The following is a 17,823-nucleotide window of genomic DNA, read 5'->3' on the forward strand; positions in this document are numbered from 1 at the left end:
ACTCAAAATAGCATAGCAAAACTCCTGAAATAAATTATTTTAAAAGGAAATAAAAACCCCTTACAATAGTACAAATAAAAATAAGAAAAGTGAAAATTAAAGTAGAAACATGTTCCTCTATTTCTTTTCAAAATGACTTTGTTTCTATGTAAATATTCATATCCCTCTTATTTTTGAGTACTGAAATATGTAAGTCTTGAGAGATATTGAAGGATGGGACAGCTTGTGAATAAAGATATGATAACTGTTCTTTTCACTAAGCCTATTATCACAGGCAAAATTACATTTATCTTTTGGTTCAGGAAGCCAAGAATAAAATTCAATGAACTCTGAATCTGTTTATATTACAGGAACGCATTTCACCTTATGGTGTGCACATACATTCTAAATTAAGACAAGTTAATTAAATAGAGAAACTCCAGGAACTATCATCTCTAATTTGCTTTTAAGAAGTCTCTAAAATGTGTTTCAGAGTATCCCTCTGAACTCTGCTCTAAGCCCTCTTAATTTTGGTCTCAGGCATTTATTATTGTTATCTTGTCTTTTGGTTTTGCTCATGTATCCAGGATTACCACAGTCTTTAAGGGAAAATGATGTATTTTAGGGAGTCAGATACATTATCACAATGAAAAGGTGGTCCATTTCACCATATTTTATATACTATCTTTTCCTCAGCTTACATTCTGATGCTGTGTAATGACTAAATGATTGTTGACAGCTTAATATTGAATGATTGGTGTGGAGTGGTTGGTTCTTATATGATCACACTGTTTCCATTACTAGAGACCCATTCAGCTATATCATAGGTCTCCCTCTCTTAGATAATGGTTTTGAACCAGACAATAACAGTGAAGTGAGCTCTATTCCTATTGAATATCCAGGGGATTGCAGAAGAGTTTTCTTTCTCTTTTCTGCCTATGACACATGATCCTTGTGAAATGAAAAAACTGGACTGGCTTGTCATCTATTACTTATTACCATCAGTCACTACGCATCATTTACCAGGGCTCTGTGGAGCATGATTGCATTCCATTCCAGAATAGTTGTTTGTGCTTAATGTAAAAGTCCAACGAACGATTTTAACATTTATGGTGAAAATATTACAAAACAAAAATTATGTTTTATACTTGGAGAACATGTGTGTGTGTGCACACACGCACACCCCTGGTGTTGTATGTGACACACTTGTGCATGTGTAGACTTTTTTCCAAAGTCTCAGACTACTTAGGATAATAAGTGCTCATATTTATTGCCCACTCCTTGGGCAAAGGGGTTTTGTGCCACTTAATCCCTAGAGCAAATTAAAAGGGGCTAGGGGTTTCACATCGGTTCCCAGTGTTTCTGCACTCATGCAAGAGTTATTGTCTGTATAAAGAGCCCTGATTGCTTCTCCATGGTTGATCTTGATTTCAGGTTTAATTTTCCCACTATCTCAGCACAAATCTTCAATTTACCCTTTCTTACTTCCATAAAAATGAGAATCCCCTTGGGGAAGTTGTAGTTCCGTTCCCATAAGGTTAATTTATTCAGCCGAAGTGCAGGTCCCCAGAAATCCTTCTCAGTGGTCTGGAAGGCCTCACGCTTGGTGCGGGCTGCTCCAGCAGAGTTGTGAAGAGAGGCCAGAGCTCTTTCTCCTCGTTCTTCTCTACTCCTCGTGGATCAGTGTTCTTGCTAGGCTGCCACTGAGCAGCAGGTGCTGAGCAGGGCAGGAGGGCTGGGTGCTGCTTGCTAGGCTGCCACTGAGCAGCAGGTGCTGAGCAGGGCGGGAGGGCTGGGTGCTGGGGGTAGAGGAGCTGGAGACCGGGAGGCGGAGGCGGTTTGGAGCCGCTCCTCCAGGCACCGGCTCCTCAACCACGGCCCCACCACCAGGTTCAGGGCTCACCCCGGATCCACGCGACGTTCACAGCACATCTTACACACGTTAAATACGTTTGTAGCTATATTGAAGTCAGAAGAAGAAAATAAATTGACAATTCGATAAGAAGGAACAACTGATCTCAGTGTTTTTGGTTGATATCTTACTGCACGATACAAGGGTTTCGTAGGATGTATCTCACTTCAATTGCATTTCAAAATGCAGGTGAACAGAGCCAAGATCAAAACTGAGGAAGCAAAGGAAGATAAGGAAAAAAGGATGATTGCTTCTTTCTATTTTAGCGAATATTCTTTTATACAATAAAAAATAAATTTCCAGACCTTAAGGAAAATTGCTTTATTAAATTTCCCAGAGATAATTCTTAATGAAAACAAGAATAAATTTCTCAAATTGTCTTATTTACTTCCAGATTATCTGATGACAGTTACATTTGGAGAGGGAGGGGGAAAAAAAATAAAGAAAAACACTTCTAATTATTGTGCAATTTGCTTTAATTTACATCAGACTCTAATTTGTTGTCACAGTAGATTGAGAGGCTGCAAAAACAAATGTAATGTGTGCTTCAAAGCCAAAGGCAGACCTGTGAGCTGTGAGGTAAGCTATATTCCACATCAGACTTCCACGAAAACAACTTTTTTAAAAAAGTAGTAAACATAAACCAACAAGGAATTTAAAATAAAGCAAATCATTAAACTGGTTATATGGATATTCAAGTCAATGCCATAAACAGCAATAACCCTATTTTGTGTTTCTTAGTGAAAAATTAAAACTGATTTATAATACGGCATTGATTTGTGCCTAATCTGGAATTGCCTTTTTTATTAATATTGTACTAAACCCCAGGAAATGATGCCATAGGCCAAAGATTAGTGCCAAAATACATATGAAGTCAGTTGATGCTATTTATTAAGACCATGCAAGGTCCCTGACCCTTTCACAGTGAACAAACACAGGTCCAGCTGGCTCACAGGCTTTCTTTTATGCAAACCTGTTCACTCATATCTGTTAGCCACTTTTCTTTTCATCGGGGTCAGAGCAATCCACCAGCGTGCAGGACCCCAGTGGTGGCTAGCGGGATTATGTTTTCAGTGGGCAGCAGAGGTGTGTGTGGAGCCAAGGTGCCAATTATCCCTACTCCAATTGGGTGCTAACCAAAACCGGCTTCTTGGGAGTGTGTGTGCCAACCCTGTAAAAGAGCACCTGGGAGCAGTCAAGCTAAATTAGGCGCCCCCAAATGATTGTGTTTTCCTGAGAAGAAAATGTGGTTGGCCATTTGAATAGAGGCGATAACTCTGAATAGAAAACACGTCAGGTGTAGGGGGAGGTCTCCTCACACAGTACTCAATAAAGGGCAGAAATGGAAAATGTAATTCAAAATGTCAATAGTTTTTCACTCAAGTGACATAACAGACCAAAGAAGCATTAAAGTGCACGCTGCTTCCACCCCCTCTGCCAATACACCGCATGTTTTCAAAACAATTAAACTTGGCATCTCCTTTTTTTTTCTTTTTAAAAGTCCAAGAAAATCAGTCACTTGAATTTAAAGCTCCTTCAACCTTTTCCACTAGAGCCCTTATTTTTCTTTTCCACAGGGCAGTAGGTACTCATGGGATTTGGAACCAGGTCAGTAGAGCAATTGTCAAAAATGCCAGGGAAATCATAATTTCAAAAATAAGCTCTGAGATGAATCTCTGTGGGGGATACTCAGGTGGAGACCATCAGGGATGCCACAGCCTGTGGGAGAGTGATGATGTTTTCCACACACAGGAAAGTACGGATGCCCTCCACGACGCCACACCTCCATGTCTGAAGAGGGCTGATGGTCAGGCTTTGTAGAAATCGGTACCAACAGAGAGGCCTCGGACGGCCAGGTGGTACACAGGGAAGCTAATAGGAGCGATTCTACTCACCTGATCTAGTGGCAGTCTTGGAGGAACCTCACCCAGGAGTGACTTCTGCTGACAGCCTCCAATTGTTACACCCCAGAGAGCGGCTGCCGTGCCCTCCCTAAATCACATGCTGGGTCCCAATCTTCCATGGGACAGCACGGAGTGGCGGGACCTTTGGGGAAATGATTAAGCTATGAGGCTCCAAATGGGACCACTGCCCTTTGGAAGGAGCCCCAAGGGAGCCTGCCCCTTCCACCATGTGAGAGCAGACAACAGTCCATGAACCAGAAAGTAGACCCTCACCCCATACTCACCCTGCTGGCAGCTTGGTCTTGGGCTTCCCACCTCCAAAACTGGAGCGATACATTTCTGTTATTTATAAGCAACCCAGTTTATAATATTTCTGTCATAGAGACCTAAAGGACCAACAGAAACCTCCATACTGTTATGCAAGAAGCCAGGCGTCTCCCAGCCAAGGACGAGCCTGAGAGTCCCCCCAGCCTCAGGTATTCCTGCTCCTCCTTGTCCTGGTGGGACTCACCTGGGTGTAGCCCCAAGCTCTGCCCACCCAGTCCCTCTCTCATCCTTTTCGCTCTTTGCAGGTGTCAGAGCTGCGGTCCTCCTGCACCTCCCGGCTCTCTCCTTTATCAATCACTCCCCTTTCCCCCTTCAACACTTCACTACATCACCACACCTGCTTTTGGGAGGACTCAACTCATCAATTTCTCTCTCCTGTGTTTATTTTCAGAAAATCAAAACAGACACATTTTCCAACTGTGTGAGAGAAGTCAGCTTCAAAATATAGATATTTAAAATGTCACCTGCAGCCGTCGCCTGGAGGTCTTCTCTCAGGGTGCAGCTCCCCTGAGGCAGCTACAGCAGAGGCCCAGAGGTCTTTTCAGCTCTGACCACTGACCCTGCCGCTGCCTCCTAGAGGTGTTGTCTCGGGTGCAGCTGACCTCGATGCTGCTGCTGCAGGCACCCGGAGGCCTGGTCTCCTGGTGGCTGGAGTCCACACTGTTGCCGCCAATGCTGCCGCTACCTCTGACATCACTACCACCAATGCTGCTGCTGCCGCCAGGAGGTCACCTGGAGGTCTTCTCGCTGGGTGCTGCTGCAGCTGCCGCCACAACCACTACCACCACCACCACTGCCCACACCCCCCACCTACTGCCAATGCCTCTGACCCACGTCCACCACTTCTACCAATGGCCCAGAGGTCGACTGTCATGGACTCCAGGTCTGGTTGCACATAGCCACATCCATCTAGAGATGCCGGCCAAGGGATGGGTGGTTGGGGTGCCAGCAGGTTTGCTGCCACCACCATTTTGGGGCACAGCCACCTTGTCTGGGGATGCTGGCCAAGATCTAGAGGTTCAGTATCAGGGTGTCTGTGGATTCGGCTGAGCCTAGGGTGTTCCTCTTAGGATTGCTGGTGACCACCATCTAGTTGCTGTCTCTCAGATTGCTCATCCCTGTCGGTCTCTCTCCAAATTCCAGTGGCATTGAGATCTTGGGAATGCGATGTGGCTGAACCCAGGATATATTGAGGCGAGATTGGTGGGAGAGTGACTGGGTCTGCCAGGGCCGGTGTGGGCCAGGCAGTCTTGTGGGAAGTCAGAGACGAGGCTGAGAAACTTTTGAACACCAAGAGAGACAGTTGTTCAATTTTCCATCCATGTTTATTTTACATTTAATTTTTCTTCTCCAACATCTCTCTCCACCATATTTGTAGCAGGGTATTTTTCATGCATATGTTTGTTGAGGACAGTGATACATGCGTGTTGTTTTGCAGTTCTGTTGTATAATCTTATATTTTTAATTTTGTTGTTGTCGTTTATATGTATTCTTCCTCTCGCTTCTCTGTTTTCCTGGATTCCCTTTATACCTTTTTCTCACCTAACAGCCAATATCTGTTGGTACTTCTTCTGCTCTTCCTGTGGATTTTTACTTCTAGTTTCTCTCTTTCTTCCTCATGTGCATCACTTCCTACACTATTTCTGTACCCTCTTTGTCTACCACATGAAATTATAAACCCTTTTAGCAAATGTTTTGTTTATATTGTAGACAGTGATTAAACTCATCATTTCTATTTATATGAAGAAAGCTATAGACACTTTAGTGGGAGGTATTAGATTTAAGGCTCTATATTGTATATATTGGGTACTGTGGATAATGGTCTACCTTTTAAAAGGGGGCGGTGCTGAAAATCTTCAGAGACAATATAGATCTACAGGGTAGATCTGCCTCAAATCCATACAACTAGATGGGAAAACACATAAGCAGCATGAAAAGACAAGGGAACAAAGCACCCAAACAAACCAAGATGCCCCAATAAGAGAATCCACTGACAACACAGTAGAAAAAATGCTCAAAAAGGAGTTTAGAATATATGCAGTTAAACTGATCTGTGAAGTAAAGAATGGCATAAAAAGTGAAATCAAAGAATACAGGAAGTGAAAGATCAAAGCACCCAAACAAACCAAGATGCCCCAATAAGAGAATCCACTGACAACACAGTAGAAAAAATGCTCAAAAAGGAGTTTAGAATATATGCAGTTAAACTGATCTGTGAAGTAAAGAATGGCATAAAAAGTGAAATCAAAGAATACAGGAAGTGAAAGATCACTTCAATAAAGAGTTAAAGATTCTGAAAAAAAGCCAAACAGAAATCCCTGAAATGAAGGAATCAATAAACTAAATTATAAATTCAATGGAAAACATCACCAAAAGACTAGACCACTTGGAAGACAAAATCTCAAGTAACAAAGACAAAACATTTAATATTGAAAATGAAATGACTATGCAGAGAAGATGATAAAAATTCATGAACAGAACTTCCAAGAATTATGGGATAACATGGAAAAAACAAATCAAGAGTTATTGGGATAGATGAAGGAGCAAAGATACAAACTAAAGGAATGCACAATCTTTTAAATGACATAATATCAGAAAAGTCCCCAAACCTAAAGAATGAAATGGAAAATCAAATACAAGAGATTATAGGACCCCAAATGTACACTATTGCAGCAGACCCAAACCAAGACACATTATAATGAGAATTTCCAAAATACAGAATAAGGATAAAATCTTAAAGGCTGTGAGAGTAAAAAAATCAAATTACATATAGGGAAAACAATTCAAATCTGAACTGATTTCCCAATCCAGGCCCTCAAAGCTAGGAGGTCATGGAACTATATATTTCAAACTCTGAAAGAAAATGGATGCCAATCAAGAATTTTATATTCAGCAAAATGAAATTTCAGATTTGAAGATGAAATAAAAACATTCCATGATAAACGAAAGTTAAAAGAATTCACAATTAGAAAGCCTGCTCTACAGAACATTCTCAACAAAATATTCCATGCGGATGAAGTAAAAATGAAAAAAAAAAAGTGAAAACCGGCAAAGGGAGGAACCACACTAAAGGAAAAGTGAAAGGAGAAACTAAATAAAATTAAAAAACAGAAATAAACCAAAATGACCAGAATATCTCAATAATAACCTTGAATGTTAACATGCTAAACTCAACAATCAAAAGACATAGATGGGCAGATTAGATTAAAAAATAAGACCAACAATATGCTGTCTTCAAGAGGCTCAATGATTAGGCAAAGTCATCCACAAACTAAAGGTGAAAGGATGAGAACAAAACATATCACTCATATGGATCACATAAACAAGCAGGGTTTCCATCCTTATAGCAGGTAAAGTGAACTTCAAGCCAAAGTTAATCAGAAAGAACAAATAAGGATGATTCATTCTGCTGAAGGGAATTATACATCAGCAAGACATAATGATTGTAAATATTTATTCCCCAAACTATGGAACATCTTTGTACATTAAACAAATCCTTCTCAATTTCAGGAACAAAATAGACCACAACACAATAACACTGGGTGATTTTTACACACCTCTCTCACTACTGGACAGATCTTCTTAAACAAAACCTAAAAAAGAAACTATAGAACTAAATAATACAATCAATAAATTAAACTTAACTGACACATGTAGAATATTTCATCCATTAAAGAGTGAATACGCTTTTTTCTCAGCAGCACATGGACCCTTTTCTAAAATAGACCATAACTTATGCCACAAAGCAACTCTTAGTAAATACAAAACAATGGAGTTAATACCCTGTATTCTATTAGATCATAAGGGACTGAAATTAGAAATCAATGATAAAATTAAAAATAAAATTACTCTAACACATGGAGGCTAAATAATACACTATTGTATGATGAATGGATAGTTTGAGAAATCAAAGATGAAATGAAAAAAAAAATTAAAGGTAAATTAGAATACTGATACAACATATCAAAATCTCTGGGACACTATTAAGGCCATACTAAGAGGAAATTTTATTGCATTGAGCTCATACATTAAAAGAATAATAAGTCAACAAATAAATGACCTAACATTACATCTCAAAACCCTAGAAAAAGAAGAGCAAAATAACACCAAAGACAATAGAAGACAGGAAATAATTAAAATCAGACCTGAAATCAATGAAATTGAAACCAAAGAAACAATTGAAAAAATTTACAAAACAAAAAGTTGGTTCTTTGAAAAGCATCAATAAAATTGATAAACCACTAACTACATGAATGAAGAGAAAAAGAGAGAAAACCCAAATTACTAAAATATGTGATGAAAAAGGAAATATCACAATGGACACAACTGAAATACATAAGATAATTAGAAACTATTTTGAATATTTATACTCCAATAAAATAGAAAATATTGAAGGCATCAAAAAATTTCTAGAGACATATGACCTACCTAAATGGAATCAGGAGGTCATACATGATTTAAACACATCAATTTCAAGTAATGAAATAGAAACACCATCAAAAACCTACCAATAAAGGAAAACCCAGAACCAGATTCTTGTCCAAGTTCTACAAAACTTGCAAAGAAAAATTAAAACTGGTACTTCTCAAATTATTCCATGAAATAGAAGAGGAGGAAATCCTTACAAACTCATTCTATAAGCCTAATATCACCCTGATACCAAAACCAGACAAAGACCCATCAAGGAAAGAAAACTTCAGACCAATATCCCTGATGAACATAGATGCAAAAATTCTCAATAAAAGTCTGGTAAATCACATGCAAAAGCATATGAAAATGACAGTGAACCATGATCAAGTGAGGTTCATCCCAGGGATGCAGGGTTGTTTCAATATATGGAAATCAATAAAGGTAATTCATCATATCAACAGACTTAAAAACAAGAATCATATGATCATCTCAATAGATGCAGAAAAATCATTTGACAAAATACAGCACCCCTTTGTATTTAAAACAATAGAAAAATTAGGGATAGTAGGAACATACCTCAACATCATAAAAGACATATATGCTATACCCAAGGCGAATGTAACTCTAAATGGAGAAAAATTGTAAGCATTCCCTCTAAAAACTGGGACAAGACAAGGATGTCCTCTTTCACCACTTGTATTCAACATTTAACTTGAAATTCTAGCCAGAGCAATTAGAAGAAAGAAATTAAAGACATATAAATAGGCAAAGAAGAACTCAAACTATCACTATTTGCCAAAAACATGATTCTATGTTTAGAAGATCCAAACAAATTCACAAAAAGTTTCTAGAACAAAAATGTATTCTGCAAAGTAACGGGATATAAAATCAATACCCATGAATTAAACATGTTCCTATACATCAGTAATGAATCCACTGGAAGAGAAATTTAAAAACTACCCCATTCATGGTAGCCTCAAAAAAAAAATACTTGGGAATTAATCTAACAAAAGAAGTGAAAAACCTCTACAATGAAAACTACAAAACACTAAAGAAAGAAATTAAAGAAGATGGTAGATGATGGAAAGATCTCCCATGCTTTTGGCTAATCAGAACTAATATTGTCAAAATGACCATACTACCAAAAGCTTTATACAAATTTAATGCAATTCCTATAAAAATCCCAATGACAATCTTCATAAAACTAGAAAAAGCAATCATGTAATTCATTTGGAAAAATAAGAGACCCAGAATAACCAAAGCAATCCTTAGCAAGAAAAGTGAAACAGGAGGTATCACAATACCTGACTTCAAACTTTACTACAGAGCTATAATAATAAAAACAGAATGGCCTTGGCACCAAAACAGACACATAGAGCAATGGTGCAGAATAGAAGACACAGAGAAAAACTCACATAAATACAGTTATGGTATGCTAGATAAAGACACTAAAAATATTCAGTGGAGAAAAGACAGCATATTCAACAAACGGTGGTGGGAAAAATGAAAAGCCACATGTAAGAAAATGAAATTAAACCTTTTTCTCTCACCCTGCATGAAACTCAACTCGAAGTGGATCAAAGACTTAGACACTAGAACACAGATTCTGCGACTACTAGAAGAAAAAGTCTCAAATCTTCACCATGTCATCCAAGGATCTGACTTCTTTAACAAGACCTCTGAAGCTCAAGAAGTTAAAACAAGAATCAATAAGTGGGATGGATTCAAACTAAAAAACTTCTCCTCAGCAAAAGAAACAATCAATAATTGGAAGAGAGAGCCTACAAATTGGGAGAAAATCTTTCTCAGATAAAGCATTAATCTCTAGAATACATAAAGAACTCAAAAAATACCAGAAAAACCAAATAATTCAATAAATAAATGGGCTAAGGAACTGAATAGACACTTCACAGAAGATACAAAATCAACAAATATATGAAAAAATGTTCAACATCTCTAGTAATAAGAAAAATGCCAATCAAAACTACTCTAAGATTTCATCTCACCCCAATCAGAATGCAATTGTCAAGAATAGAAGCAACAATAAATGTTGGTGAGGATGTAGGGGGAAAAGTACACTTATATATTGCTTGGGGGAGTGCAAATTGGTGCAGCCATTATGGAAAGCAGTATGGAGATTCCTCAGAAAACTTGGAATGGAACCATTTGACCCAGCTATCCCACTCCATGGTTTATACCCAAAATTAGCATAGTACAGTGATGCAGTCACATCAACACTTAAAGCAGCTCAACTCAAAATAACTAAACTATGGAACCAACCTAGCTGTCCTTCAACAGATGAATGAATAAAGAAAATGTGGTATATATGATGGAATATTACTCATGTTTAAAGAAGAATGAAATTATGGCATTTACTGGTAAATGGATGGTGTTGGAGAATATCATGCTAAGCGAAATAAACCAAAACGAAAAAAGCAAAGGCTGAACGCTTTCTCTGATATGCAGATACTAATTCACAGTACGGTGATGGGCATTAGGGAAGAATAGAGTTACTTTATATTAGGTAGAGGGGAGTGAAGGGAGGGGAAGGAGTATGGGGGTAGGAAGGATGGTAGAGTGAAACAGACAAGACTACCACATGTACATATATGACTGCATGGCCAATGTGATCCTACAACATGTACAATCAGAAAAATGAAAAGTTATACTCTGTTTATGTATGATTTATCAAAATACACAAATGTATTCTACTGTCATGTATAACTAATTGGAACAAATAAATAAATTAAAAAATGTAACCTGCAAGTGTCCCGAGAAGAAAGCTTATTTATTTACTCACTTTATTACTAACTCAATGCTATAAACCTTGTTTCTAGGGTGGTTGGCTGTTGTGCTCAGTGGGAACGGTATCAGAGGACAGTAAAGATACCACAGCCTTCCTCTCCAGCTCCTACTTGTCTGCCTCCAAACAAACTCAGTTCTAGTGTATCTAGGAAGTATTTCCTTTGACCTTGAAATTCTAAGGCATCTTTTACGAATCACTACCCAGAAGAAATCTTTTTTTCAGTCTCCATTTATTTACCACCTGTTTCCCATAATAATCAACCATAATACTTCTGTTCTTCTAAAACTTAAACTGCTCTCCAAAACCCTACTGACCTCCTAGTTTTTAATCCTTGATGGACCTTCCTATTTTTTACAAAAAATACACAATATTTCCTATTGATGATTATTGACTTCTAAAAATAACGATAATGAAAGTCAGTTTATGTAATACATCTGTATCCTTGATCAATCCCTTTTTGAATTCTTCACTGGTTAAAAAATTTCTTCCTAGCATCCAAGTAAAGATATCATCAATAGTTCTATACATTTTGCTTCTCTTTTCTTTTCTTTGTCTCTTCATTATTTCAATTTACTAGGAACTAATTTCTACTTTAAGTTTTTAAGTTCCCCATCATTTGGGGGTTTCTGTGGTGCAGTTATAACTTTCTCCAGTCTATCACAGTGAGATAATCTGCCAATAAGTCAAAGCAAAAGCTTCTAAAGAACAATTGTTCACATTTGTGCTTTAGATCCTGCATTCTGCCATCTAAAAGTGGCAAAATATTTCTTGGGGATTTTTAATAATAAAATAAAAGCATGCTGGATTTTCCCTATTTTTTCTTTCCAATTTTTTGTTCCCTCATCAGTTACATACAAAAATTGACCACAAATTTCCTTTGCCTATACAGCTTCTTCTCCATTACAGGGTGGTAGCCTTTATTTTGAGTTTTATAATAATCATATTTATTCCATGTGGTCTTCACTAATTTTTACCAGATTCATTTACTAGCTAATAGTTATTATTCATTTGACCAGTGTTGCTAAGCCCCTACTGCATGCTCTGAGGAGATAATACAGATAGTTCCTGTTGCCAGGGAGCCTCTAGTCAATCGGGAGCTGACAAGCACTAAATACATATGTAATAACAGTCTCCATGGGTTCTTTGAAGATAAAAGACCCAAATTAAATGTGAGGAGCCATGATTAGAATAACTGTTCACAAAATTTCTCTCTGAGAAAACACTCAGCTTGAAACATGAAGAATGAGATTACATAAAATGTATACAAGGTAGAGACACAGCAACCAGCAGACAGATACCTGTACCTATTTCAGGCTTCGACTGGCAGCTATCAATTAGCAAATGAGGAACATAACTGTGGATAAGAGCGTACACACCAGTGACCCCCAGCCCCTCCATCTGCTCATCGACCTCTCTCCAGCGTGACAGAAGGGGGATTTGGTAATTAATTGGGAAGCGGGGAAGGAAAAGGCAGGAGGGGGTTGTTTGGCATACTTTCCCAGGAACAGATCACCTGACTCCTGCGACCACTGCCACTTCGCCGCAGGAGCAGGAAGTGGTCCAGCAGCTCTGGCCAGTGCCCTCCTTAACTGCTGAGCCTGCATCATTCTCAGATTCCATGCCAGTACTTTTCTACATTCCAGCCTCTATCTTTTTGTTATTTATGTCTTATTGTGTTGAGAAGGATGAACCTTTCACAGAGCATCTGCGTCCAGCAGTGTAGGCCGTGAGTCTTCTCCAGTCAACAGCCACACCAAGCTTTGTACACAGTAGAAGCAGAGCAGATCACCACCTGAGTTCCCTTCCTCAATGAGGCAAGAGGCCTAGACATTTGTCATGATATAGCTGAGGTGTGTAGCTAGGGAATGCAAACCAGGCCGAACGCCCGTGTCCTCACAGTCACGTGTCCTGAATGACTGGGACAGGCCTGGTTTTTAATAAGTCCAGCCAATAAGAACAGGAAGAACAGGTGTGCACCTGCAAGTCTTTGCTGGAAACACTGCCCCCTCTGAACCCTGTGCTCTTCCTCCACATATGAGCCACTTCTCTTTCAGTTCTACCACATGCACAGTATCTTTTGATTTTCATTTACATTCATATTTAAGTACAAGTAATGTTTCCAAGGGTAGCCTACTGCTACATAGGAGAAATGTGATTTTTTTTTTTAAATCAGAAATGTTTTACTTTTCTTAAGTGGAGATGCAGATCTGAGAATGAATGGATCCAGAGATATAAGATGCTCACGTAAGGATACTATCTACGTTTGTATTCTTGACGATTACAATCATAAATGGAGTACAATGAAACCTCAGTGTAGTTTTTATCTGCATTTCCCTGTTTGCTAAGAATGTTGAACAATTTTTATATATTTTTGACACTTTTCTTCTTTTGAGAAATGATTGTTTAAATCTTTTACTAATTTTTGACTGGGTTATTTGATTTCAGGAGTTGTTTCTTGATTTTTCTTATATATTCTGAAAATGAATCTGCTATCTGAGGATCAATCATGTGGCAAGGATCTTCTCCCATCCCAGGCTCTCTCTTTATACTCTTAATCAGTTCCTGTGCTTTTCAGGAATGTTTTAATTTTATGATCCTGCTACTGACTCAGTTTTCTTTCTTGAGCTTTAGGGGTTTCATTGAGGAAGGCCTGAACCAGTACATTGGAGAGTTGATCCCAGGTTTTCCATTAACAGTTGCAGTGTTTTTGGTCTAATTCCTAGGTCTTTGATTTACTTTGATTTGATTTTTGTTCAAGGCAAGAGAGAAGGATCTAATTCTATTCTTCTACATATAAATATCCAGTTTCCCCTGCATCACTTATTTAAAAGACTGTCTTTTCTCCAACACATGTTTTTGATTCCTTTGTCAAGGATCAGCTACTGCATCTGTATGGACTTGTCTCTGTGGTGCACTCATACATTGTTTCTGGGACTGCAAATTGGTACAACCACTTTGGAAAGAAGTCTGGAGTTTCCTTAAAAGGAGTGGAACCACCATGTGACTCAGTTAACCTAGTCCTCTGTATTTATCCTAAAGAACAAAAGTCTGCATATTACAGTGTTACATGTATACCAATGTTATAGCAGCACCATTCACAATAGCCACGCTTTGGAACCAACCTAGGTACCCTTCAACAGATGAATAGATAAAGAAAATGTGGTATATATACACAATGGAGTTTTCCTCAGCCATAAAGAAGAATGAATTCTGGCATTTGCTGGTAAATGTATGAAACTAGACAACACCATACTAAGTGAGATAAACCAGACTCAGAAAATCAAGGGCTGAATGTTTTTCTCATGTGGAAGCTAGGGGAGGGGGATAGAAATGGAATAAAAAGAAGAATCTCATGAAAATAGAAAAGAGATCAGTAAGTAGAGGAAAGAAAACAAGAGGATGGAGAGGAGGGCATGGAAAAGCACTGCAGAATGAAACCTACGAATTATGCTGTGTCCTTGTGTGAATATACCACAATGAATCACACACACACAATTATAATGCACTAATTAAAATAATAATAATAATAATTTCAATAGAAAGAAAATAATTAGAGTAGGGGAAACAGATCAGGGGAAGGAAGGAGAAGAGAGACAGGGAAGGTACCAGGGAATGAAATTGATCAAACTATGTTATGTGTGTCTACAACTACTGCAAAAGGAATCCCACTGTTAGGGTTTGGATGTGAGGTGCCCCCAAAAGCTCACACGTGAGACAATGCAGGAAGGCTCAGAGGAGAAATGATTGGGTTGTGAGAGTGTTAACCTAATCAGCGGTTTAATCCCCTGATGGGAGTAGCTGAAGTGGTAGGGGTGGCTGGAGGAGGTGGGGATTGAGGCATGGCTTCAGGTATATATTTGATTCTGGTGAGTGGAGTCTCCCTGCTTGCTGATCATGAATTGAGCTGCTTCCCTCGGCCACACTCTTCCACCATGATGCTCTTACTCACCCTGAGCCCAGACCAATGGGTAGACTAAGACCTCTGAAACCATGAGCCCTCAAACTCCTCCTTCTCTCCAGTTGTGCTGGTCGAGTCATTTAGTCACAGCAGTGAAAAAGTTGACAAAATCACCCACTTTTTATGTATAAGTGTAATGCACCAATAAAAGAAAACACACTATTTATGTGTCTATTTCTGCTTCAAGACAGCTGCTGTTGGAGAGACGCTGGAAGGAGGAAAAGGTGGACACACCCGCTGTGAAACTGAAATGGAAGTCCACCATCCAAGCGGCCACCACTGGTGTCCCTGATGGGAGTCATAAGTTGGTGACCGGGAGTCTGACTCCTTAACACACACCTTATGCACTGACTCTGGGAGCCACTGTGACTTGTGCCTTACCAGCATCAGCTCTGCACATAATGTCTTTCATTGTCCCCTTGGTGTAGATGAAAGTGAGGCCTGAGAGAAGGTGACTGGCTGCTGTCAAAGCCTGGAGTTGTCATTCAAACCAAAGTGTCTGCCTTAATAGCTTTTCTTCTTAATGCCAAATACACTCTCTCCATTTGAAAAAAGTTCATAATGTTTTGTGTTCTTTGTGTTTTCGTTCTGTTTCTTGTATTTCCTTTTTTCCTTTCTTTTTCTCCATCTGAATTCCAAAGCCTCTTGGAGTTAAATTGTACTGTGTGTCTTCCTTAGGGGGTAGACAGGCAGCAAGAGACAAATTTGGGTAATTTAATGTTGAGTTCCATTTTCCGGTTACTTTGGGGTGAACTCAGTCATGGAGCACATGACCGATCTCTGAGAGCTACTAAATTGATGGGCATGCAGACTGGGCAGTTTTATCTAATTTGGAGGAGTAAGTAAAGGTCCTGAGCCACAGAGGAGCAGTAGAAGGCCAGCAGCCCCCTGGTACTGGCCCCACAGCCCTTATTATTTCAACAATGGCAAATTAGGAAAGACACTCGCTAAGCTCAGTCAGCAAAACACTAGTAACAGCATCTTCTCTTCTTTACCACTCTGTAGGTAAAATTGCATATTAGTGGGTGTATTTTTTAACCTCCCAGTCTATCTGGGAGGATGAATAATAACAGTATATTTTTATTATGATTCATTACCTTTCTTCCTAACTTCATGATCTTTGACTCAAGTTCACGGTGTGTTTGTGGAAGGTAGTAAGTTTTGCTTTTAGAAAACTGTACTCAGAAGCATTTCCTGTATGGTTCTATGCAGTCTTTATGGATGGCTCTCTAGGGTTAAAGAGATATCTATACAGGTTCAAAAGGCAAGGCACGAAGGCAGGGCATCTGTCCAGTAGATCTTACTAACAAGCACCTAAACAGACTTACCGAGGCAAACCTACTTCCCTCCTCGTCTTTTCAGACATTCCCTGTTCCACTGGGCGCGTCTGTCTGCCCTCTCCTCAGCGTTAATCACACTTCACATGGGTCAGTGCACCAAAAGCATTCAGTGCCCAAGAAACTCATTTATACATATCACATCGTTTCTGTCACCTTTGTCTAAATTTATAAAAGAAATCTGAATATACAGGAAGTTACACATTCATAAATGAATTCCTTTCTACTGTGTAGCTAACCTCTGATCTACATTAAGGCAGCAAATTATAGTAACTTTCACCTACTATTTTTCAACTAATTTCTAGGCTCCAAAATAGCAATTTGGTTTTCCTTCCACAGTCAGGAAAGTGCTCAATAAAATTGAAAGGTCAAACACAACAGAAGATTTTAGATCCTGGCAACCACATTGTTTTATACCCTGATTGTGTACCAAAGTCATATTGATGTTAGTATTGGACTTGAAGGCACAACATTTAATAATAAGTAGATAAAATGAAGTTTAAAACAGACACTACACTTGAATTTATAATTAATATCTGTGAAACACAATTCAAAAACTTTAAAAGTTTTGGATAAAAAATTACTTTTCTGATTTGTTAGATAAAGCAGATACAAACCAGGAATCGTTTTTAAGCCACTTGAAAACAATATGGAACCTAAATACATTTAAATCTAAAAAAAAAGCCAAGAAAGATTTAGCTAAGAGTATAGTTTTTTGATTTTTGAGTATTTACGATCTTATGCTAATCAGTGGTGTTGATTATCCACATTAAGACTTTTGCCTACACTAGTGACTCATCTGTGAAGATTCAAACCTTCAGGGAGTCACGGGAAAAGGATGGAAACTAATGCTAACAACCACTGTGTTAGTCAGCTTCCATTACTGCAACAGATCATCAGCTTATCAAGAAGAGAGGTCTAGAGGTTTCAGTTTTAGAGATTTCAGACCTTGTCCTTTAGTCCTTTTGCTTTGGGCCTGTGGTAGGCAGTGCATGGAGGGGCGGAGCTATTCACCTCTTAACTGGGAGTTAAGGGGAGAGAGGGGAAGGGACCAGGGTCCCACAATCCCTTTCCAGGACACACCTCCACTGATGAGAAGACTCCCACTAGGTCTCCCCTCTTGAGTTTCCCCTACCTCTCAATAGGGCCAACCTGGGTCCTGTGGAGGATGTTTCAGATCCAAGCATAGC

Source organism: Sciurus carolinensis, chromosome 5 (genome assembly GCF_902686445.1).
Source record: "Sciurus carolinensis chromosome 5, mSciCar1.2, whole genome shotgun sequence".
NCBI classification, from domain to species: Eukaryota; Metazoa; Chordata; class Mammalia; order Rodentia; family Sciuridae; genus Sciurus; species Sciurus carolinensis.